The sequence below is a fragment of the Arachis ipaensis genome, chromosome B2 (genome assembly GCF_059453495.1).
Source record: "Arachis ipaensis isolate K30076 ecotype BB chromosome B2, ASM5945349v1, whole genome shotgun sequence".
In the NCBI taxonomy this organism is placed as follows: Eukaryota; Viridiplantae; Streptophyta; class Magnoliopsida; order Fabales; family Fabaceae; genus Arachis; species Arachis ipaensis.
Window position 1 is genome coordinate 50,131,706 of NC_142437.1, and position 23,845 is coordinate 50,155,550.

The window sequence follows — 23,845 nt, forward strand, 5'->3', positions numbered from 1 at the left end:
GAACGAAAAGCATCTCCATTCGCTTATCTGAAATTCCTACCAATGATTTACATAAGTACCTCTATCCCTATTCTATTAATTATTATTCGAAAACACCATTATCAATTGATATCCGCCTGACTGAGATTTGCAAGGTGACCATAGCTTGCTTCATACCAACAATCTTCGTGGGATTCGACCCTTACTCACGTAAGGTATTACTTGGACGACCCAGTGCACTTGCTGGTTAGTTGTATCGAAGTTGTGACAAATTATGAATTGAGATTAGAGCACCAAGCTTTTGGAGCCATTACCAGAGATCACAATTTCGTGCACCAAGTTTATGGCGCCGTTGCCGGGGATTGTTTGAGTTTTCGGCAAGCTTTTGGTCCGGTAACATCAGTGCCAAGTTTGATCCGGCAACAACACCAAGTTTTTGGCGCCGTTGCCGGGGAATGTTCCAGTATGGACAACTGACGGTTCATCGTGTTGCTCAGATTAGGTAATTTTCTTTTTGTTTTGTTTTCAAAAATTTTTCAAAAATCTTTCAAAAATTTTTCTTTTGTTTTCGAAAAAAAAATATATAATAAATAAATATAATAATAAAAATAATGTTTTCAAAAATAAATTATTCTATGGCTTCAAAATTTTTAAGAATGAATTCTAGTGTTTCATGAAACATGTTGAATCCTATCTGGCTGTAAAGCCATACCCAAACTGCTTTGGGATTGGTATTCAACTAATCACTCCAGTCCATGTAATTATATACTAAAGCTTGGCTGGCTATTAAGCCATGCCTGACCCTTTGATTGGAGCTTTAGAACATAAGATTCCTGGAATTCATATTAAAAATTTTGGAATCCTTATTTTTCTTTTCCAAAATAGTTTTTCGAAAAATATAAAATAAAAATCCAAAAAATTTAGAAAATCATAAAAATCAGAAATATTTTTGTGTTTCTTGTTTGAGTCATGTGTCATGTTATAAGTTTGGTGTCAATTGCATATGCATCTTGCATTTTTTCGAAAATTCATGCATTCATAGTGTTCTTCATGATCTTCATGTTGTTCTTGGTAAGTCTTCTTGTTTGATCTTGATGATTTTTTGTTTTGTGTTGTATAGTATTTTTCATATGCATTCTTGAATTCCTAGTGTCTAAGCATTAAAGAATTCTAAGTTTGGTGTCCTGCATGTTCTCTTTGCATTAAAAATTTTTCAAAAATATGTTCTTGATGTTCATCATGATATTCACGGTGTTCTTGGTGTTCATCTTGACATTCATAGCATTCTTGCATACATTCATAGTTTTGATCTAAAATTTTCATGCATTGCATCATTTTAGTGTTTTTCTCTCTCATCATAAAAATTCAAAAAAAAAAAATATCTTTCCCTTTTTCTCTCATCAAATTCGAAAATTTGAGTTGACTTTTTCAAAAATTTTTAAAATCAAGTTGTTTCTTATGAGTCAAATCAAATTTTCAATTTGAAAATCTTATCTTTTTCAAAATCTCTTTCAAAAATCAAATCTTTTTCAAAATTCTTAGTTATTTTCGAAAATAACATAATCAATCAATGTTTTGATTCAAAAATTTGAAGTTTGTTACTTGCTTGTTAAGAAAGATTCAAACTTTAAGTTCTAGAATCATATCTTGTGATTTCTTATGAATCAAGTCATTAATTGAGATTTTAAAAATCAAATCTTTTTCAAAACTAATTTCTAAAAATATCTTCTTATCTTACCTTTTTCAAAAAGTTGGTTTCAAAATATCTTTTCTAACCTCCTAACTTCTTATCTTTTCAAAAAAAAATTTGTTTCAACTAACTAACTAACTTTTTGTTTGTTTCTTAACTTTTTCAAAACTACCTAACTAACTCTCTCTCCCGAATTTTCGAAAATATCTCCCCCCTTTTTCAAAAATTTCTCTTTAATTAACTAATTATTTTTATTTTTATTTTTGATTTTAAAAAATTTTTTTCGAAAAATACTAACATTTTTCAAAAACCATTTTCGAAAATCACTAACACTTTTTCAAAAATATTTTTCGAAAATTCTCCCTCTCCCATCTTATTCTATTTATTTATTCATTTACTAACATCTCATCTCACATATCAACCCTCCTCACAGTTGTGTTTCTTCCATTACATTACATTCTTCATCTCCCCCTCTTTTCTTCCACTCACAAAGGGATCCCTATACTGTGGTATAAAGGGTCTCTATTATTATTATTTTTTCTGTGCCCTCTTCTTTGTCATATGTGCAGGAGCAAGGACAAAAATACTCTTGTTGAAGCAGATCCAGAACCTGAAAGGACTCTGAAGAGAAAATTAAGAGAAGCTAAATTACAACAATCCAGAGATAACCTTTCAGAAATTTTCGAACAGGAAGAGGAGATGGCAGCCGAAAATAATAATAATGCAAGGAGGATGCTTGGTGACTTTACTGCACCTAATTCCAATTTACATGGAAGAAGCATCTCCATTCCTGCCATTGGAGCAAACAACTTTGAGCTGAAACCTCAATTAGTTTCTCTGATGCAGCAGAACTGCAAGTTTCATGGACTTCCATCTGAAGATCCTTTTCAGTTCTTAACTGAATTCTTGCAGATATGTGATACTGTTAAGACTAATGGAGTAGATCCTGAAGTCTACAGGCTCAAGCTTTTCCCCTTTGCTGTAAGAGACAGAGCTAGATTATGGTTGGATTCTCAACCCAAAGACAGCCTGAACTCTTGGGATAAGCTGGTCACGGCTTTCTTAGCCAAGTACTTTCCTCCTCAAAAGCTGAGCAAGCTTAGAGCTGATGTTCAAACCTTCAAACAGAAAGAAGGTGAATCCCTCTGTGAAGCTTGGGAAAGATACAAACAGTTGACCAAAAAGTGTCCTTCTGACATGCTTTCAGAATGGACCATCCTGGATATATTCTATGATGGTTTATCTGAGCTATCAAAGATGTCACTGGACACTTCTGCAGGTGGATCCATTCACCTAAAGAAAACGCCTGCAGAAGCTCAAGAACTCATTGACATGGTTGCTAATAACCAGTTCATGTACACTTCTGAAAGGAATCCTGTGAATAATGGGACGCCTGTGAAGAAGGGAGTTCTTGAAGTTGATACTCTGAATTCCATATTGGCTCAGAACAAAATATTGACTCAGCAAGTCAATATGATCTCTTAGAGTCTGAATGGAATGCAAGCTGCATCCAACAGTACTCAAGAGGCTTCTTATGAAGAAGAAGCTTATGATCCTGAGAACCCTGCAATAGCAGAGGTGAATTACTTAGGTGAACCTTATGGAAACACCTATAACTCATCATGGAGAAATCATCCAAATTTCTCATGGAAGGATCAAAAGCCTCAACAAGGCTTTAATAATGGTGGAAGAAACAGGTTTAGCAATAGCAAGCCTTTTCCACCATCAACTCAGCAACAGACAGAGAACTCTGAACAAAATACTTCTAATTTAGCAAACTTAGTCTCTGATCTGTCCAAGGCCACTGTAAGTTTCATGACTGAAACAAGGTCTTCCATTAGAAATTTGGAAGCACAAGTGGGCCAGCTGAGTAAAAGGATCACTGAAATCCCTCCTAGTACTCTCCCAAGCAATACAGAAGAGAATCCAAAAGGAGAGTGCAAGGCCATTGACATAAGCACCATGGCTGAACCTGTGAGGAGAGGAGAGGACATGAATCCCAAGGAGGAAGACCTCCTGGGACGTCCAGTGATCAATAAGGAGCTTCCCTCTGAGGAACCAAAGGACTCTGAGGCTCATCTAGAGACCATAGAGATTCCATTGAACCTCCTTATGCCCTTCATGAGCTCTGATGAGTATTCCTCTTCTGAAGAGAATGAGGATGTTACTGAAGAGCAATCTGCCAAGTTTCTTGGTGCAATCATGAAGCTGAATGCCAAATTATTTGGCATTGATGCTTGGGAAGTTGAACCTCCCTTGTTTATCAATGAACTAAGTGATTTGGATCAACTGACATTGCCTCAGAAGAGTCAGGATCCTGGGAAGTTCATAATACCTTGTACCATAGGCACCATGATCTTTAAGGCTCTGTGTGACCTTGGTTCAGGAATAAACCTCATGCCCCTCTCTGTAATAGAGAAACTGGGAATCTATGGGGTGCAAGTTGCTAAAATCTCATTAGAGATGGCAGACAATTCAAGAAAACAGGCATATGGACAAGTAGAGGACGTATTAGTAAAGGTTGAAGGCCTTTACATCCCTGCTGATTTCATAGTCCTGGATACTGGAAAGGAAGAAGATGAATCCATCATCCTAGGAAGACCTTTCCTGGCCACAGCAAGAGCTTTGATTGATGTTGACAGAGGTGAATTAGTCTTTCAATTGAATGGGGACTCCCTTGTGTTTAAAACTCAAGGATCTCCCTCTGCAACCATGGAGAGGAAGCATGAAAAGCTTCTCTCAAAGCAGAGTCAACCCAAGCCCCCACAGTCAAACTCTAAGTTTGGTGTTTGGAGGCCACAACCAAACTCTAAGTTTGGTGTTGAACTCCCATATCCAAACTCTAAGTTTGGTGTTGGAGAGTTTCAACAAAGCTCTGCACATCTGTGAGGCTCCATGAGAGCCCACTGTCAAGCTATTGACATTAAAGAAGCGCTTGTTGGGAGGCAACCCAATGTTTATTTATCTAACTCTATTATTTTTGTTTTTCATGTTTTCTTAGGTTAATGATCATGTGGAGTCAACCCAATGTTTATTTATCTAACTCTATTAAGAACCCTGGACACCTCTAATTGGGGACTTTAGCAAAGCTGAGTCACAATCTGAAAAGGTTCACCCAATTATGTGTCTGTGGCATTTATGTATCCGGTGCTAATACTGGAAAACAAAGTGCTTAGGGCCACGGCCAAGACTCATAAAGAAGCTGTGTTCAAGAATCATCATACTGAACTAGGAGAATCAATAACACTATCTGAACTCTGAGTTCCAATAGAAGCCAATCATTCTGAACCTCAATGGATAAAGTGAGATGCCAAAACTATTCAAGAGGCAAAAAGCTATAAGTCCCGCTCATATGATTGAAGCTATGTTTCATTGATAGTTTGGAATTTATAGTATATTCTCTTCTTTTTATCCTATTTGATTTTCAGTTGCTTGGGGACAAGCAACAATTTAAGTTTGGTGTTGTGATGAGCGGATAATTTATACGCTTTTTGACATTATTTTTAGTATCTTTTTAGTAGGATCTAGTTACTTTTAGGGATGTTTTCATTAGTTTTTATGTTAAATTCACATTTCTGGACTTTACTATGAGTTTGTGTATTTTTCTGTGATTTCAGGTATTTTCTGGCTGAAATTGAGGGACTTGAGCAGAAATCAGATTCAGAGGTTGAAGAAGGACTGCTGATGCTGTTGGATTCTGACCTCCCTGCACTCAAAATGGATTTCTGGAGCCACAGAACTCCAAATGGCGCGCTTCCAATTGATTTGGAAAGTAGACATCCAGGGCTTTCCAGAAATATATAATAGTCCATACTTTGGCCAAGAATAGACGACGCAAACTGGCGTTCAACGCTAGCTCTCTGCCCAATTCTGGCGTCCAGCGCCAGAAAAGGATCCAAAACCAAAGTTGAACGCCAGAAATGGATCAAAACCTGGCGTTCAACTCCACAAATGGCCTCTGCACGTGTAAAGTTAGAGCTCAGCCCAAGCACACACCAAGTGGGCCCCGGAAGTGAATTTATGCATCAATTACTTACTCATGTAAACCCTAGTAGCTAGTTTATTATAAATAGGACCTTTTACTATTGTATTAGACATCTTTGAACGCATTGTTCTTAGACCATGGGGGCTGGCCACACGGCCATGCCTGGACCTTCACTTATGTATTTTCAAACGGTAGAGTTTCTACACTCCATAGATTAAGGTGTGGAGCTCTGCTGTTCCTCAAAGATTAATGCAAAGTACTACTGTTTTCTATTCAATTCATCTTACTTCGCTTCTAAGATATCCATTCACACCCAAGAACGTGATGAAGGTGATGATTATGTGTGACGCTCATCATCCTTCTCCCTTATGAACGCATGCCTGACAAACACTTCTGTTCTATATGAAATAAGCTAGAATGAATATCTCTTAGATCTCCTAACCAGAATCTTCGTGGTATAAGCTAGAATGATGGCGGCATTCAAGAGAATCCGGAAAGTCTAAACCTTGTCTGTGGTATTCCGAGTAGGATTCAATGATTGAATGACTGTGACGAGCTTCAAACTCGCGAGTGCTGGGCGTTAGTGACAAATGCAAAAGGAGGGTGAATCCTATTCCAGCATGATCGAGAACCGACAGATGATTAGCCGTGCTGTGACAGAGCATGTGAGCATATTTTTCACTGAGAGGAGGGGATGTAGCCACTGACAATGGTGATGCCCTTGCATAAAACCAGCCATGGAAAGGAGTAAGACTGATTGGATGAAGATAGCAGGAAAGCAGAGGTTCAGAGGAACGAAAAGCATCTCCATTCGCTTATCTGAAATTCCTACCAATGATTTACATAAGTACCTCTATCCCTATTCTATTAATTATTATTCGAAAACACCATTATCAATTGATATCCGCCTGACTGAGATTTGCAAGGTGACCATAGCTTGCTTCATACCAACAATCTCCGTGGGATTCGACCCTTACTCACGTAAGGTATTACTTGGACGACCCAGTGCACTTGCTGGTTAGTTGTATCGAAGTTGTGACAAATTATGAATTGAGATTAGAGCACCAAGCTTTTGGAGCCATTACCAGAGATCACAATTTCGTGCACCAAGTATCAAATTGACCAGTAAGGGTTCTCAAATCACCAAATCATTGAGACCCAATGACTCAAGGTCACTCAATTCCCTTAGCCTAGGCCAAGAGTGAAGGAAACTACTCAAAAACTAGTAAAAGCATTTTAACAAACACCTAGAGTGCAAAAAAAGTAAACATCATCAATTGCAAGAATTAGTAAAACCCATAACTATCATAAGCAAGAAATCAACAATAACAATGAAGATGAACATAGAAGAGCATGGAAACATAAAATTGCATTAAAGAAAAATAAGATCCAACAATTGTTCATAAACATAAAAGAGAGCAAAACAAGAAATTAACAAGAGAAACTAAGAAGATTAAGACAATAGAACACTAAAATGTAAGAGAATTAAGATCAAAACAAGAATTGAAAGAGAAATTTGAGAGTGATTAACCTAACTCTACCCTAATTTCTATACTAAATCTAGAGAGAGGAGAGAGCTTCTCCCTCTAGAAGTCTACTCCTAAAATATGATGAAAACTAAACTATGACTACTTGGTTCATTCCCTCTCCAATTCTTGGGTTCAATAGCATCAGAAATGAGTTGGATTGGGCCTAAATGCTTCAGAAATCGCTGGGGGCAATTTCACTTTAGTGGGCCACGAGCAGCATCGGTGCGCACGCGTACATGGCGCGTGCGCGCCCCTGAACGTGAAGCAACATATGGAAAATTTTATATCATTTCGAAACCTCAGTTGTTAGCTTTTTAGCGCAACTGAAACCGCCTCATTTGGACCTCTGTAGCTCAAGTTATGGTCGATTGAGTGCCAAGAGGTCAGGCTTGACAGCTTTACGGTTCCTTCATTTTTTCATAAGTTCTCCCACTTTGCATGCTTTTCTCCTCACTTCTTCCATCCAATACTTGCCTTATGAACCTGAAATCCCTCAACAAACATGTCAAGGCATCGAATGGAATTAAAGTGGATTAAATTTAGCTATTTTAAGGCCTAAAAAGCATGTTTTCACATTTAAGCACAAATCAAGGGAGAATTGCAAAACCATGCTATTTCATTGAATAAATGTGGGAAAAGGTGATAAAATCCCCCAAATTAAGCACAAGATGAACCACGAAATTGAAGTTTATTAAATCTCCCCACACTTAAACCAAGCATGTCCTCATGCTAAGAATAAAGAAGGACAGGAAAAGGGGTATGAACATTTATTCAATGCAAATAAACTATGTGCACCTATCTATATGAATGCAACTAAATGCAAAATGATTCTACCTACTTGGTTAAAGGTAAATCAATCTCCAAGAACACATATGAACAAGTAGGGCTAAGATCATATGACGATTCATGGATCCTACCAATTTGAATATCAAAATAAAGTACAAATAGACTTGCAAGAAGAAAAGCTCATGAAAGACGAGAACAAGGAATTGAGCATCGAACCCTCACCGGAAGTGTATCCGCTCTAGTCGCTCTAGTGTATAGGGTCGATTCACTCAATTCTCTTCTAGTCATGCTTTCTATGATTTGTTTTTCATCTAACAATCAACAATTATTCAATGCATGCATACATTCATCATGAGGTCTTATTCATAGGTTGTAATGGGGCTAGGGTAAAGCTAGGGATGTATATGGTCAAGTGAGCTTGAAATTTGAATCTTTGATTAGCCTAAGATCTCACCAAACACATATAACAACTTATATAATTCTAATACACACCCTAGGTACATATGATTCCCACTTTTCACATACTCATGCATTCTCTTTAATTCATATTCCATATGCATTGATTTTTATTGAACTTTACTTTGGGACATTTTTGTCCCCTTTTTATTTTTTTTCTCTTTTTTTTTTCTATATTTTTTCTATATATATATTTTTTTATTCATATTCCATATGCATTGATTTTTTTTTCTATATTTATTGAACTTTACTTTGGGACATTTTTTCTATATGCATTCCCTTTTTCTATATATATATTCCACATATATATATATATATATATATATATATATATATATTTTTTTTTTTTTCCTTTATCATTTTTTTCTAAAGTATATACAAACGTATCAATGCATATGGTTTTACATATAGTGCATGAATATGTACCAAATTTCCAATATTTTCAACAAAAATAAAAACTACACTTTTACCTCAACCAATGTCCCAAGTTTCCCATACCTAAATGATACACACCCTCACTAGCCTAAGCTAATCAAAGATCCAAATTAAGGGACATTTATTATTTTTCGCTTATGGGTAGTGATGTGCTAACATTAATAACAAAAGGTATTAAATAGGCTCAAAATTGGCTAACAATAGTTGATGAAAGGTAGGCTATTTGGGTAAGTGAGCTAAATGAAATGATGGCCTCAATCATATAAATGCATGTATACAGGGAATAATGGACATAAAGAATCAAACAAATCAAAGATTACAATCATAGAAAAAGAATAATGCACACAAGAATGAAAATAAGTGGTTATATGATGTAACCACGCAATTGGGCTCAAAACTCACATGCTTGTGTTCTTAGCTCAAAAACCATGTTCCAAAATACATTCTTCCAAGCAAGTTCAACAATTTTTTTTTCAAAATTGGTAGGGTGCCCTAAAAATAATTTTTCTTGAAAAAGAAATCATCACCCTAACCAAGTAGTCCTAACATAAAAAGAAATGGTGAAATATGTACAAATTCTAACTAACATGAAACCTATCATGCAATGCAACAACTAACTAACAAAGACAAAAATTAAGAATTGGTGTTGAAAAAGGAAGTTGTTACCCATGGAGGTCGGTCGAACGACCTCCCCACACTTAGAAATTTGCACCGTCCTCGGTGCATACAAAGGAGAGCAAGGTGGATGGGTTGCTACAATTGATGAGCTCCTTCAAAAGGGTGTGTGAGTGAACTTGTTTGTTGCCCCATTTAGAAGCTTTTCCATTCCTTCCCTTCTTGGTGGCCAACCTAAAAGGAAAGAAAAAGAAAGAAAATTAAGCCTACAACAAAGATAGCAAAGCAAGTAGAACATAGGCGGGGGCTAATGCCAAATAAGAGTAAGGTTCTCACTACATGTTAGCTACGCTTGTAAGTGAGAAAATAATTCAAGCAAAGGCATATTAACTAATACTTGATGCAAGAACAAAGTCAAAGCATAGGCAAATGACATGAAGAGCATGTTGCATCAAGGTTAATCAACAATTGACACAAACAAGATTAGTGATAAGCATGAGAGCATTTGGTCCCATCCTAACTCAATGATGATGAGGTACAAAAACAAGGGATCATGAGTCAGGAAGGACTAAAGCACTAATCTTGTGTGTAGAGCAAATATTACAATTAATGTCAAACAAGTCACAAAGCACCAAGATTAACCAAGAAATCCTCAACAATTGAATATAAGAATCCAACACCATTATTAAAACAAGAACTTAGAAAAGAAAACAAGAACAAGCTATAAAAACAAAATTAAAATGCAACGGGTGATAATATGCGAATGCAACATATAGAAGAAAATGAAAATAAGAAAAATAAAAAGTGGAATTTTGGAAAGAAAAGAAGAAGGGAAAGAAAGTAAGAAAGGAAGAAAGGAAGAGAAAGAAAGAGGAAGAAACTAGAAGGAAAAGAAGAGAAGAAGGGAGAAAGAAAATAGGGCAGAACAGGGGAAAAAACAGGGCGCGGAGAGCGACGCGTACGCGTCACGCACGCGTGCGCGTGGGTGGGCAGGCATGACAAGCGACGCGTATGCGCATAGCACGCATACACGTGGATGTAAAGATGGCGACCGACGCGTACGTGTCATGCACTCTTACGCGTGGTCGCAGGCACAGAATAGGCACCACTTTGGCACAACTCTCTGGTTTTTGTACCAGGAGTGCATATGCAACACCGGCGCGCGCGCGCGCATAGCACGCTCGCGCGCGGATTCCCTTTTTTTTTTCTTTTAAGAAGCTTAGGATAAAAACAAGGTACTCTCCTAATCTACAAGCATTCTAAAATAATCAAAAATCAAATTTAACAAAAATTCTTTTTGGTTTTTGAAAAATTTTCAAATACACTAAAAACATAACTTATACTACAAGCAAAACACTACTTAATAACAACTGAACTACAACTTAAGGCACAAATCTAATCAAACAAACCAACAACCAAAATATTAAAACAAGAGTATGCAAAGAAGAAAACTACCTAACAATGGCAACCCAATTCATCCATTGATTATATTTACAAGAGAATGGAAAGAGTTTACCATGGTGGGGTGTCTCCCACCTAGCACTTTTAGTTTAAGTCCTTAAGTTGGACATTTGGGAAGCTCCTTGTCATGGTGGCTTATGCTTGAACTCATCTTGAAACTTCCACCAATGCTTGGACTTCAAGTAAGCTCCAAAATTCAAGATCAAGCCTTGATGAAGTTCTACACAAGCTAAGAGCTTCCAAAATTGGTCTTCATATATTTCCGGATCCCAAATCTTGTTTCTACACCCATCTTCAAGTTGATCATCACAATTCTAATTAGGTGACAAGTGATCCGAATTCTCAAGTAAACACCAAAGCATCTTCCTAGACCCCTTTAGTTGAGAACTATACCAACCATTGCACTTAGGCTTTGAGTTTTCAACCATAACAAACCTTGATTGGCATTTTCACCCACTAATAAATTCTCTTTTGCTCTTAACCCCACAAAGAGCTCTAAGTTGTCCATCCGTCTCAATCAAACCATATTCAAGTGGGAAAGTAAAGATTAGAGATAAGAATTTTACCCACTTGAATATTATGTTGGATGGTGACTTAGGAAGGGACGTCTCCAATGGTCTTGTAAGTTCCATTCCCTTGTGCTCTTCTTTGAATACCTCCACCTCTTGGCAAGCTTCTTCCATGTTCACCTCTTGACAAGACTCTTCATGTCCAATTACTTCCTCACCAACCTCTTCTAACTCTTCTCCATTCTTCATATCAAAACTTGGAGGTAATGTGGAACTTGTCTCAACATCCACCTCAAATTCAAGAGGAGAAGATTTCTCAAATACCAAAGGATCATGTGTTGGTGTGGCCTCATCTCCAAGAGGAAGATTTGTTAATTGATCACCTTCTTTCAATTCTTTATCATTCATTATATGCTTATGAGGTTGCGCATTATCCTCCTCAACACCAAATTCAAGCTCATTGGAAGAAGGTTCAAAAACTTCCACAAAATCATCAACAATGTCAGTTGGTGTGGAAGTGCTCTCAAGTTTGAAATCCACCTCTTGTTCAACTTCCTTTAACTCTTCAACCACTTCTTCTTTTTCAACCATCTCTTCCTCCTCCACTTGTTGCAAGACATACCCCATCTCCTTGTCCTCATGTTGAGATTCTAAAATCTCCTTCATACTCCTCTCTTCGGTTGATTTCTCACATTCATCTGTGGAGATGCTTTGCTTGTTGCATGAGTCCCATGAGTCCAAGTTGGCTTTAATTTTGGCAAGGTTAGCCTCGATAGCTTCATAATTCTTTTGGGCTTCCTCTTGCTCCTTTTGATGGATTATTTCTTGAAGCCGATCTATTGCTTAATTGAGATGATCCATTAGCTCTTGGATGGATGGATATGGGTGTTCTTCCATGGAGGGTTGTGGTGGAAAGGGAAATTCATTATGTGGTTGAAAGTTATCATACATGGGAGGTGATTCATCTTGGTGATAATATGGAGGTGGTGGTTCTTGAGGGTATTGGTGGTGGAATTGGGGTGGTTCTTCATATGGTTAATATGGTTCACAAGGTGGTTGGTATGGTGGATATGGGTTGGGGTCATATGGGGGTGTTTGGTGAAAAAGGGCTTGTGAGTAAGGTGGTGCAAAATTATGTTGAGGAAGTGGTTCATAGGTGGCGCACGAAGTTGCGATCATCAACAATGGCGCCAAAGACTTGGTGCTCTCAAATGCGAATCACACTTTGTCACAACTTCGCACAACTAACCAGCAAGTGCACTGGGTCGTCCAAGTAATAAACCTTACATGAGTAAGGGTCGATCCCACGGAGATTGTCGGCCTGAAGCAAGCTATGGTCACCTTGTAAACCTCTGTCAGGCGGATTCAAATGGTTATGGTGAATTGATAATAAAAACATGATTAAAATATAAACTAGGATAGAGATACTTATGTAATTCATTGGTGAGAATTTCAGATAAGAGTATAGAGATCCTTTCGTTCCTCCTGAACATCTGCTTTCCTGCTGTCTTCATCCAATCATTCCTACTCCTTTCCATGGCAAGCTGTATGTTGGGCATCACCGTTGTCAATGGCTACATCCTGTCCTCTCAGTGAAAATGGTCCAATGCGCTGTCACTGCATGGCTAATCATCTGTCGGTTCTCGATCATACTAGAATAGGATTCAGTGATCCTTTTGCGTCTGTCACTACGCCCAGCACTTGCGAGTTTGAAGCTCGTCACAGCCATCCCTTCCCAGATCCTACTCGGAATACTAGAGACAAGGTTTAGACTTTCCGGATCTCAAGAATGGCCATCCATGGATTCTAACTTATACCATAAAGATTTTAATATCTTGAACTCGGTCCCCTATATTAGATACCTAAGAGATACTCATTCTATCTCATCTTCATGTAGAACGGAAGTGGTTATCAGGCACGCGTTCATAGGTGAGAATGGTGATGAGCGTCACATAATCATCACATTCATCATGTTCTTGGGTGCGAATGAATATCTTAGAGAAGAAATAGGCTTGAATTGTATAGAAAAACAGTAGTACTTTGCATTAATTCATGAGGAACAGCAGAGCTCCACACCTTAATCTATGGTGTATAGAAACTCTACCGTTGGAAATACATAAGAATAAGATCCAGGCATGGCCGAATGGCCAGCCCCCTAAACATGATCAAAGGATCAAAAGACAATCTAAAGATGATCCAAAGATGTAAATACAATAGTAAAAAGTCCTATTTATACTAAACTAGTTACTAGGGTTTACAGAAATGAGTAAATGATGCAGAAATACACTTCTAGGGCCCACTTGGTGTGTGCTTGGGCTGAGCATTGAGCTTTACACGTGTAGAGGCTTCTCTTGGAGTTGAACGCCAGTTTGTAACCTGTTTCTAGCGTTTAACTCCACTTTGCAACCTGTTTTTGGCGTTTAACTCCAGAATGCAACATGGAACTGGCGTAGAACGCCAGTTTGCATCGTCTAAACTCGGGTAAAGTATAGACTATTATATATATTTCTAGAAAGCCCTGGATGTCTACTTTCCAACGCAATTGAGAGCGCAGCATTTGGAGTTTTGTAGCTCCAGAAAATCCACTTTGAGTGCAGGGAGGTCAGAATCCAACAGCATCTGCAGTCCTTCTTCAACCTCTGAATCTGATTTTTGCTCAAGTCCCTCAATTTTAGCCAGAAAATACCTGAAATCACAGAAAAACACACAAACTCATAGTAAAGTATAGAAATGTGATTTTTATTTAAAAACTAATAAAAATATACTAAAAACTAACTAAATCATACTGAAAACTATGTAAAAACAATGCCAAAAAGTGTATAAATTTTCCGCTCATCACAACACCAAACTTAAATTATTGCTTGTCCCCAAGCAACTGAAAATCAAATAGGATAAAAAGAAGAGAATATACTATAAATTCCAAAATGTCAACGAAACTTAGCTCCAATCAGATAAGCGGGACTAGTAGCTTTTTGCCTCTTGAATAGTTTTGGCATCTCACTTTATCCATTGAAGTTCAGAATGATTGGCATCTATAGGAACTTAGAATTCAGATAGTGTTATTGATTCTCCTAGTTCAGTATGTTGATTCTTGAACACAGTTACTTAATGAGTCTTGGCCGTGGCCCTAAGCAATTTGTTTTCCAGTATTACCACCGGATATATAAATGCCACAGACACATAACTGGGTGAACCTTTTTAGATTGTGACTCAGCTTTGCTAAAGTCCCCAATTAGAGGTGTCCAGGGTTCTTAAGCACACTCTTTTTTTGCTTTGAACCTTGACTTTAACCGCTCAGTCTCAGGTTTTCACTTGACACCTTCACGCCACAAGCACATGGTTAGGGACAGCTTGGTTTAGCCGCTTAGGCCAGGATTTTATTCCTTTAGGCCCTCCTATCCACTGATGCTCAAAGTCTTAGATCCTTTTCTATTACCCTTGCCTTTTGATTTTAAGGGCTATTGGCTTTTTGCTCTTGCCTTTTGGTTTAAAGAGCTTTTGGCTTTTTCTTCTTACTTTTTCTTTTTCTTTCTCTTTTTTTCGCCATTTTTTTTCGCAAGCTTTTGTATTCACTGCGTTTTCTTGCTTCAAGAATCAATTTTATGATTTTTCAGATTATCAACAACATTTTTCCTTTTTTATCATTCTTTCAAGAGCCAACATATTTAACATTCATAAACCACAACATCAAAAGACATATGCACTGTTCAAGCATTCATTCAGAAAACAAAAAGTATTGTCACCATATCAAAATAATTAAACCAGTTTCAAGGATGAATTCGAAACCATGTACTTCTTGTTCTTTTGTTTTTAGAACAGTTTTCATTTAAGAGAGGTGATGGATTCATAGGACATTCCTAGCTTTAAGACATAGACACTTAAATACTAATGATCATATAGTAAAGACACAAACATAAATAAAACATAAGGCTCAAAAACCGAAAAATAGTAAAATAAGAACAAGGAGATTAAGGAAAGGGTCCACCTTAGTAAGTGTGGTGTCTTCCTCTTCTTGAAGAACCAATGGTGCTCTTGAGCTCCTCTATGTCTCTTCCTTGTCTTTGTTGTTCCTCTCTCATAGCTCTTTGATCTTCTCTAATCTCATGGAGGATGATGGAGTGCTCTTGGTGCTCCATCCTTAGTTGTCCCATGTTGGAACTTAATTCTCCTAGGGAGGTGTTGATTTGCTCCCAATAATTCTGTGGAGGAAAGTGCATCCCCTGAGGCATCTCAGGGATTTCATGGTGAGGAATTTCTCATGCTCTTGTTGAGGTGCATGAGTGGGCTCTCTTGATGTGCAGTCAAATGCTCTACTACTGAGCTATGGACCCTTGAGATGAATCTTTCCATCTCTCATGACTCAGAGGTGGAAGCTTTTGCCTTCCCTTTCCTCTTTTTTGAGGTTTCTCTGGCTTTAGGTACCATTAATGGTTATGGAAAAACAAAAAGCAATGCTTTTACCACACCAAACTTAAAATGTTTGCTCGTCCTCGAGCAAAAGAAGAAAGAGGGGAGAAGATGGGAATCCTGTGGGGTCAAGAACTTAACATCCCTGCTCCAATTAGGTGTGTAAAACGCCCTTGTTGTGTAATCCTGGCGTTTAATGCCAGACTGCTGCCTGTTTCTGGCGTTAAATGCCCAAATGTAGCCTGTTTCTGGCGTTTAACGCCAGGTAGATGCATGTTTCTGGCGTTAAACGCCAGCTTGGTGCTTGTTTCTGGCGTTTAAACACCAAAATGCTCCTCTTCCAGGTGTGCTATTTTTAATGCTATTTTTTCATTCTATTTTTGATTTTTTAGTAGTTTTTGTGACTCTACCTGATCATCCACCTAATAAAACATGAAAGTAACAATAAAAATAAAATAGATATAATTAAATAACATTGGGTTGCCTCCCAACAAGCGCTTCTTTAATGTCAATAGCTTGACAGTGAGCATGGAGCCTCACAGATGTTCAGAGCATTGTTGGAACCTCCCAACACCAAACTTAGAGTTTGAATGTGGGGGTTCAACACCAAACTTAGAGTTTGACTGTGGGGGCTTTGGTTGACTCTACAGTGAGAGAAGCTTTTCATGCTTCCTCTTTAGGATTACAGAAGGAGATCCTTAAGTTTTAAACACAAGGTTGTCATCATTCAGTTGAAGGACCAATTCTCCTCTGTCCACATCAATCACAGCTCTTGCTGTGGCTAGGAAGGGTCTTCCAAGGATGATGGATTCATCCTCATCCTTCCCAGTGTCTAGAATTATGAAATCAGCAGGGATGTAAATGCCTTCAACCTTTACTAAAACGTCCTCTACTTGTCCATAAGCCTATTTTCTTGAGTTGTCTGCCATCTCTAAAGAGATTCTGGCAGCTTGCACCTCAAAGATCCCAAGTTTCTCCATTACAGAGAGTGGCATTAAGTTTATTCCTGACCCCAGGTCACACAGAGCTTTCTCAAAGGTCATGGTATGTCTATGTTATAGGGAATTAGGAATTTACCAGGATCCTGTTTCTTTTGAGATAAAGTGTGCTGAACCAAGGCATTTAGTTCCTTGATGAGCAATGGAGGTTCATCCTCCCAAGTCTCACTACCAAATAATTTGGCATTCAGCTTCATGATAGTTCCTAAATACTGAACAACTTGCTCTTCAGCAATGTCTTCATCTTCTTTAGCAGATGAATACTCATCAGAGCACATGAATGGTAAAAGGAGGTTCAATAGAATCTCTATGGTCTCTAGATGAGCCTCAGATTCCTTTGGTTCCTCAAAGGGAAACTCCTTATTGGTCACTGAACGTCCCAGGAGGTCTTCCTCACTAGGATTCACGCCCTCCTCCTCCCTTGTAGGTTCAGCCATGATGGTCAAATCAATGGCCTTGCACTCTCTCTTTGGATTTTCTTCTGTATTGCTAGGGAGAGTACTAGGAGGAGTTTCAGTGACCCTTTTACTCAGCTGGCCCACTTGTGCCTCCAAATTTCTAATGGAGGACCTTGTTTCATTCATGAAACTTAAAGTGGCCTTAGATAGATCAGAGACTATATTTGCTAAGCTAGATGGATTCTGCTCGGAATTCTCTGTCTGTTGCTGAGTGGATGATGGAAAAGGCTTGCTATTGCTAAACCTGTTTCTTCCACCATTATTAAAGCCTTGTTGAGGCTTTTGTTGATCCTTCCATGAGAAATTTGGATGATTTCTCCATGAGGGATTATAGGTGTTTCCATAGGGTTCACCCATGTAATTCACCTCTGCTATTGCAGGATTCTCAGGATCATAAGCTTCTTCTTCAGAAGTTGCCTCTTGAGTACTATTGGGTGCAGCTTGCAATCCATTCAGAGTCTGAGAAATCATATTGACTTGCTGAGTCAATATTTTATTCTGAGCCAATATGGCATTCAGAGTATCAATTTCAAGAACTCCCTTCCTCTGAGGCGTCCCATTACTCACAGGATTCCTTTCAGAAGTGTACATGAACTGGTTATTTGCAACCATGTCAATGAGTTCTTGAGCTTCTGCAGGCATTTTCTTTAGGTGAATGGATCCACCTACAAAATGGTCCAATGACATCTTTGATAACTCAGACAGACCATCATAGAATATATCCAGGATGGTCCATTCTGAAAGCATGTCAGAAAGACACTTTTTGGTCAGTTCCTTGTATCTCTCCCAAGCTGCATAGAGGGATTTACCTTCTTTTTGTCTGAAGGTTTGAACATCCACTCTAAGCTTACTAAGCTTTTGAAGAGGAAAGAACTTGGCTAAGAAAGCCGTGACCAGCTTATCCCAAGAGTTCAGGCTATCCTTAGGTTGAGAGTCTAACCATATTCTAGCTCTGTCTCTTACAGCAAACGGGAAAAGCATAAGCCTGTAGACCTCGGAGTCAACCCCATTGGTCTTAATAGTATCACAATTTTGCAAGAATTCAGTTAAGAACTGAAAAGGATCTTCTGATGGAAGTCCATGAAACTTGCAGTTCTGTTGCATCAGAGAAACTAATTGAGGCTTTAGCTCAAAATTGTTTGCTCCAATGGTAGGGATTGAGATGCTTCTTCCATGTAAATTGGAATTTGGTGTAGTAAAATCACCAAGCATCTTCCTTGCATTGTTATTATTTTCGGCCATGTCTCCTTCTTTTTCAAAAATTTCTGTCAGATTTTCTCCAGAGAGTTGTGCTTTAGCTTCCCTTAGCTTCCTCTTCAGAGTCCTTTCAGGTTCAGGATCAGCCTCAACAAGAATATTCTTATCCTTGTTCCTGCTCATATGAAAAAGAAGAAAACAGAAAAGAAAATATAGAATCCTCTATGTCACAGTATAGAGATTCCTTATGTAAGTATAAGAAGAGAAGAATACAAGAAGGAAAAGATAAGAATCCAAACACAGGGGAGAGGAATGGGTTTGAATTCTTGAGTGAAAGAGGGGTGTTAGTAGATGAATAAATAAACAGAATGGGATGAGAGATGAGAATTTTTGAAAATAATTGAAAAGAAAAGAAAAATATTTTTCTTAAATTAAAATTAAGATAAAAAATTTGAAAATAAAAAAAAGAAAAATGAAATTAAATTAAAAGTTAAAACAATTAGTTAATTAAAAAGAAATTTTGAAAAAGAGGAAGATGATTTTCGAAAATTAAAGAGAGGAAATTAGTTAGGTAGTTTTGAAAAAGATATGATTGAAATAGAAAACTTTTAAAATCAAACAAAAAGTCAAGTAGTTAATTGAAAAAGATTTGAAAATCAATTTTGAAAAGATAGGAAGTTAGATAAGAAGTTAGAAAAGATTTTGAAAAAGATGTGATTGAAATTTATTTTTAAAAGATTTGAAAAAGAAATTTAAAAAGATTTGATTTTAAAAATTAAAGTTGATTACTGACTAACAAGAAACAAAAATATTTGATTTTAAAATTTAAAGATTGAACCTTTCTTATTAGGCAAGTAACAAACTTAAAATTTTTTTTGATTCAATCACATTAATTGTTAGCATTAATTTTGAAAATATGAAATAGAAATAAGAAAAATATTTTGAAAATAAATTTGAAAATTTCGAAATTATGAAAGAAAAAATGAAAAAGATTTGATTTTTGAAAAAGATTTGAAAAAGATAGAATTTTTAAATTGAAAATTTGATTTGACTCATAAGAAACAACTAAATTTAAAAAGTTTTGAAAAAGTCAACTCAAATTTTTGAAAATTATGAGAGAAAAAGGGAAAGATATTTTTTTTATTTTTGAATTTTTAATGATGAAAGGGAAAAACATCAAAAAGACTCAATGCATGAAAATTTTGGATCAAAACAAATGATGCATGCAAGAACACTATGAATGTCAAGATGAACACCAAGAACACTTTGAATGTCAAGATGAATACCAAGAACTTATTTTTGAAAATTTTTAAGAAAAGAAAAACATGCAAGACACCAAACTTAGAAATTTTCAATGTTGACACATTAATACTTCAAAAATGCATATGAGAAACAAGAAAAGACATCAAACAAGAAATTTTAAAGATCAAACAAGAAGACTTACCAAGAACAACTTGAAGATCATGAAGAATGCAATGCATGAATTTTCGAAAAATGCAAGAAAGAGATAAACATGCAATTGACACCAAACTTAAAAACTGAAACAAGACTTAAACAAGAAACACAATATTAATGGTTTTTATGATTTTATTAATTTTTTCTTGGATTTTTTCAAAAATTATTTTGGGAAGAACAAAAAAGAAGAAATTTTTTTTTGTATTTTTTGAAAATAAGAACTAAAAGCTTAAAATTAAAATAAAATTACCTAATCTGAGCAACAAGATGAACCGTCAGTTGTCCAAACTCGAACAATCCCCGGCAACGGCGCCAAAAACTTGGTGCACGAAGTTGCGATCATCAACAATGGCGCCAAAGACTTGGTGCTCTCAAACGTGAATCACACTTTGTCACAACTTTGCACAACTAACCAGCAAGTGCACTGGGTCATCCAAGTAATAAACCTTACATGAGTAAGGGTCGATCCCACTGAGATTTTCGGCCTGAAGCAAGCTATGGTCACCTTGTAAACCTCAGTCAGGGGGATTCAAATGGTTATGGTGAATTGATAATAAAAACATGATTAAAATATAAACTAGGATAGAGATACTTATGTAATTCATTGGTGAGAATTTCAGATAAGAGTATAGAGATGCTTTCGTTCCTCCTGAACATCTTCTTTCCTGCTGTCTTTATCCAATCATTCCTACTCCTTTCCATGGCAAGCTGTATGTTGGGCATCACCGTTGTCAATGGCTACATCCCGTCCTCTCAGTGAAAATGGTCCAATGCGCTGTCACTTTATGGCTAATCATCTGTCGGTTCTCGATCATACTGGAATAGGATTTAGTGATCCTTTTGCGTCTGTCACTACGCCCAGCACTCGCGAGTTTGAAGCTCGTCACAGCCATCCCTTCCCGGATCCTACTTGGAATACCACAGACAAGGTTTAGATTTTCCAGATCTCAGGAATGGCCATCCATGGATTCTAACTTATACCACAAAGATTCTAATATCTTGGACTCGGTCCCCTATATTAGATACCTAAGAGATACTCATTCTATCTCATCTTCATGTAGAATGGAAGTGGTTGTCAGGCACGCGTTCATAGGTGAGAATGGTGATGAGCGTTACATAATCATCACATTCATCATGTTCTTGGGTGCGAATGAATATCTTAGAGAAGAAATAGACTTGAATTGAATAGAAAAACAGTAGTACTTTGCATTAATTCATGAGGAACAGCAGAGCTCCACACCTTAATCTATGGTGTGTAGAAACTCTACCGTTGAAAATACATAAGAATAAGATCCAGGCATGGCCGAACGGCCAGCCCCCTAAACGTGATCAAGGGATCAAAAGACAATCCAAAGATGATCCAAAGATGTAAATACAATAGTAAAAAGTCCTATTTATACTAAACTAGTTACTAGGGTTTACAGAAATGAGTAAATGATGCAGAAATCCACTTCTGGGGCCCACTTGGTGTGTGCTTGGGCTTAGCATTGAGCTTTACATGTGTAGAGGCTTCTCTTGGAGTTGAACGCCAGTTTGTAACCTGTTTCTGGTGTTTAACTGCACTGTGCAACCTGTTTCTGGCGTTTAACTCCAGAATGTAACATGGAACTGGCGTTGAACGCCAGTTTGCGTCATCTAAACTCAGATAAAGTATGGACTATTATATATATTTTTGGAAAGCCCTGGATGTCTACTTTCCAACGCAATTGTGAGTGCGCCATTTGGAGTTCTGTAGCTCCAGAAAATCCACTTTGAGTGCAGGGAGGTCAGAATCCAACAGCATCTGCAGTCCTTCTTCAACCTCTGAATCTGATTTTTGCTCAAGTCCCTCAATTTCAGCCAGAAAATACCTGAAATCACAGAAAAATACATAAACTCATAGTAAAGTCCAGAAATGTGATTTTTATTTAAAAACTAACAAAAATATACTAAAAACTAACTAAATCATACTGAAAACTATGTAAAAACAATGCCAAAAAGCGTATAAATTATCCGCTCATCAATAGGCATATGGTGGTGGTTGTTGACAATCACAATAAGGGTCACCATATCCATTAGATTGATATGCATTAGGATTAAGATTATACCCATAAGAATCCGGAGGTGGTTGTTGCCAAAAAGGGTGATCAATCCTTTGAGGCTCCTCCCACCTTTGATTGTTCCATCCTTGATGCATATTGTCATTATAGTTCCCATTGCCTACAACATAATTTGAACCAAACTCATAGCCAAAGTGGTGAGAATTCATAGTAGCAAAACAAAATAAAACTAACAAATTCTAGTAAGCAAGCAAAAGACAATCCTATTCGCAATATTCACATATATACAATAACCAATAACATAACACCATTGCAATTCCCCGGCAACGGCGCCATTAATTTGACACAAGTATTTATACCGGTTCGGAATTCCACAAAATAATTCCGTTGTTAGTATAGTCCAAACCAATAGTCAATCCTCGAATCAAATTAAATTTGGTTGTCACAAGTAACGAACCCCAAATAAGAATTAACCGAGGTATTTGAACTCCGGGTCGTCTCACAAGGAATTACAATGAAGTGCTTAATTATTGGCTATAAAGGGGTAAGGGGTTTTGATTTTGTGTTTTGGTAAGAAAATAAATGGCAAGAAAAGTAAATAAACAATGAACTAATAAAATAAAGGAAAGTACTCTTGGCTAGACATAGGTAATTGAGATTACCATCCTTGTCTACAAACCAAATATTGACAATTATGAGGAACCGAGCTCATTAAGTCTACTTCCAAAAGCCTTAAGTACGTAATATCTACTCCTAGACTTGAAGTACGTCAAATGGCTTTGATCACATCAACCCATAAGTCCCAACCTATCTACTAATTAGATTAGTAGTGGGTTGGTGTCAATGAGTATCAAATTGACCACCAAGGATTCTCAAATCACCAAATCATTGAGACCCAATGGCTCAAGGTCACTCAATTCCCTTAGCCTAGGCCAAGAGTGAAGAAAACTACTCAAAAACTAGTAAAAGCATTTTAACAAACACCTAGAGTGCAAGAAAAGTAAACATCATCAATTGCAAGAATGAGTAAAACCCATAATTATCATAAGCAAGAAATCAACAATAACAATGAAGATGAACATAGAAGAGCACGGAAACATAAAATTGCATTAAAGAAAAATAAGATCCAACAATTGTTTATAAACATAAAAGAGAGCAAAACAAGAAATTAACAAGAGAAACTAAGAAGATTAAGACAATAGAACACTAAAATGAAAGAGAATTAAGATCAAAACAATAATTGAAAGAGAAATTTGAGAGTGATTAACCTAACTCTACTCTAATTTCTATCCTAAATCTAGAGAGAGGAGAGAGCCTCTCCCTTTAGAATTCTACTCCTAAAACATGATGAAAACTAAACTATGACTACTTGGTTTATTCCCCCTCCAATCCTTAGGTTCAATAGCATCAGAAATGAGTTGGATTGGCCCCAAAATGCTTTAGAAATCGCTGGGGGCGATTTCACTTTAGTGGGCCACGAGCAGCATCGGCGCGCACGCGTACATGGCGCGTGCGCGCCCCTGAACGCGAAGCAACATATAAAAAATTTTATATCATTTCGAAGCCCCAGATGTTAGCTTTCCAACGCAACTAGAACCGCCTCATTTGGACCTCTGTAGCTCAAGTTATGGTCGATTGAGTGCCAGGAGGTCAGGCTTGACAGCTTTACGGTTCCTTCATTTCTTCATAAGTTCTCCCACTTCGCATGCTTTTCTCCTCACTTCTTCCATCCAATACTTGCCTTATGAACCTGAAATCACTCAACAAACATGTCAAGGCATCGAATGGAATTAAAGTGGATTAAATTTAGCTATTTTAAGGCCTAAAAAGCATATTTTCACATTTA

General features: G+C 37.2%; 1 non-coding gene across 1 annotated transcript; it reads right to left on the reverse strand.

The window, feature by feature from the left end:
* Window positions 1-2,764: 2,764 nt before the first annotated feature.
* LOC148573933 (small nucleolar RNA R71) lies at window positions 2,765-2,872 on the reverse strand. The gene has a single exon (XR_015906811.1). It is a non-coding gene; the product is annotated as a small nucleolar RNA R71 (small nucleolar RNA).
* Between the last annotated feature and the right edge of the window lie 20,973 nt (window positions 2,873-23,845).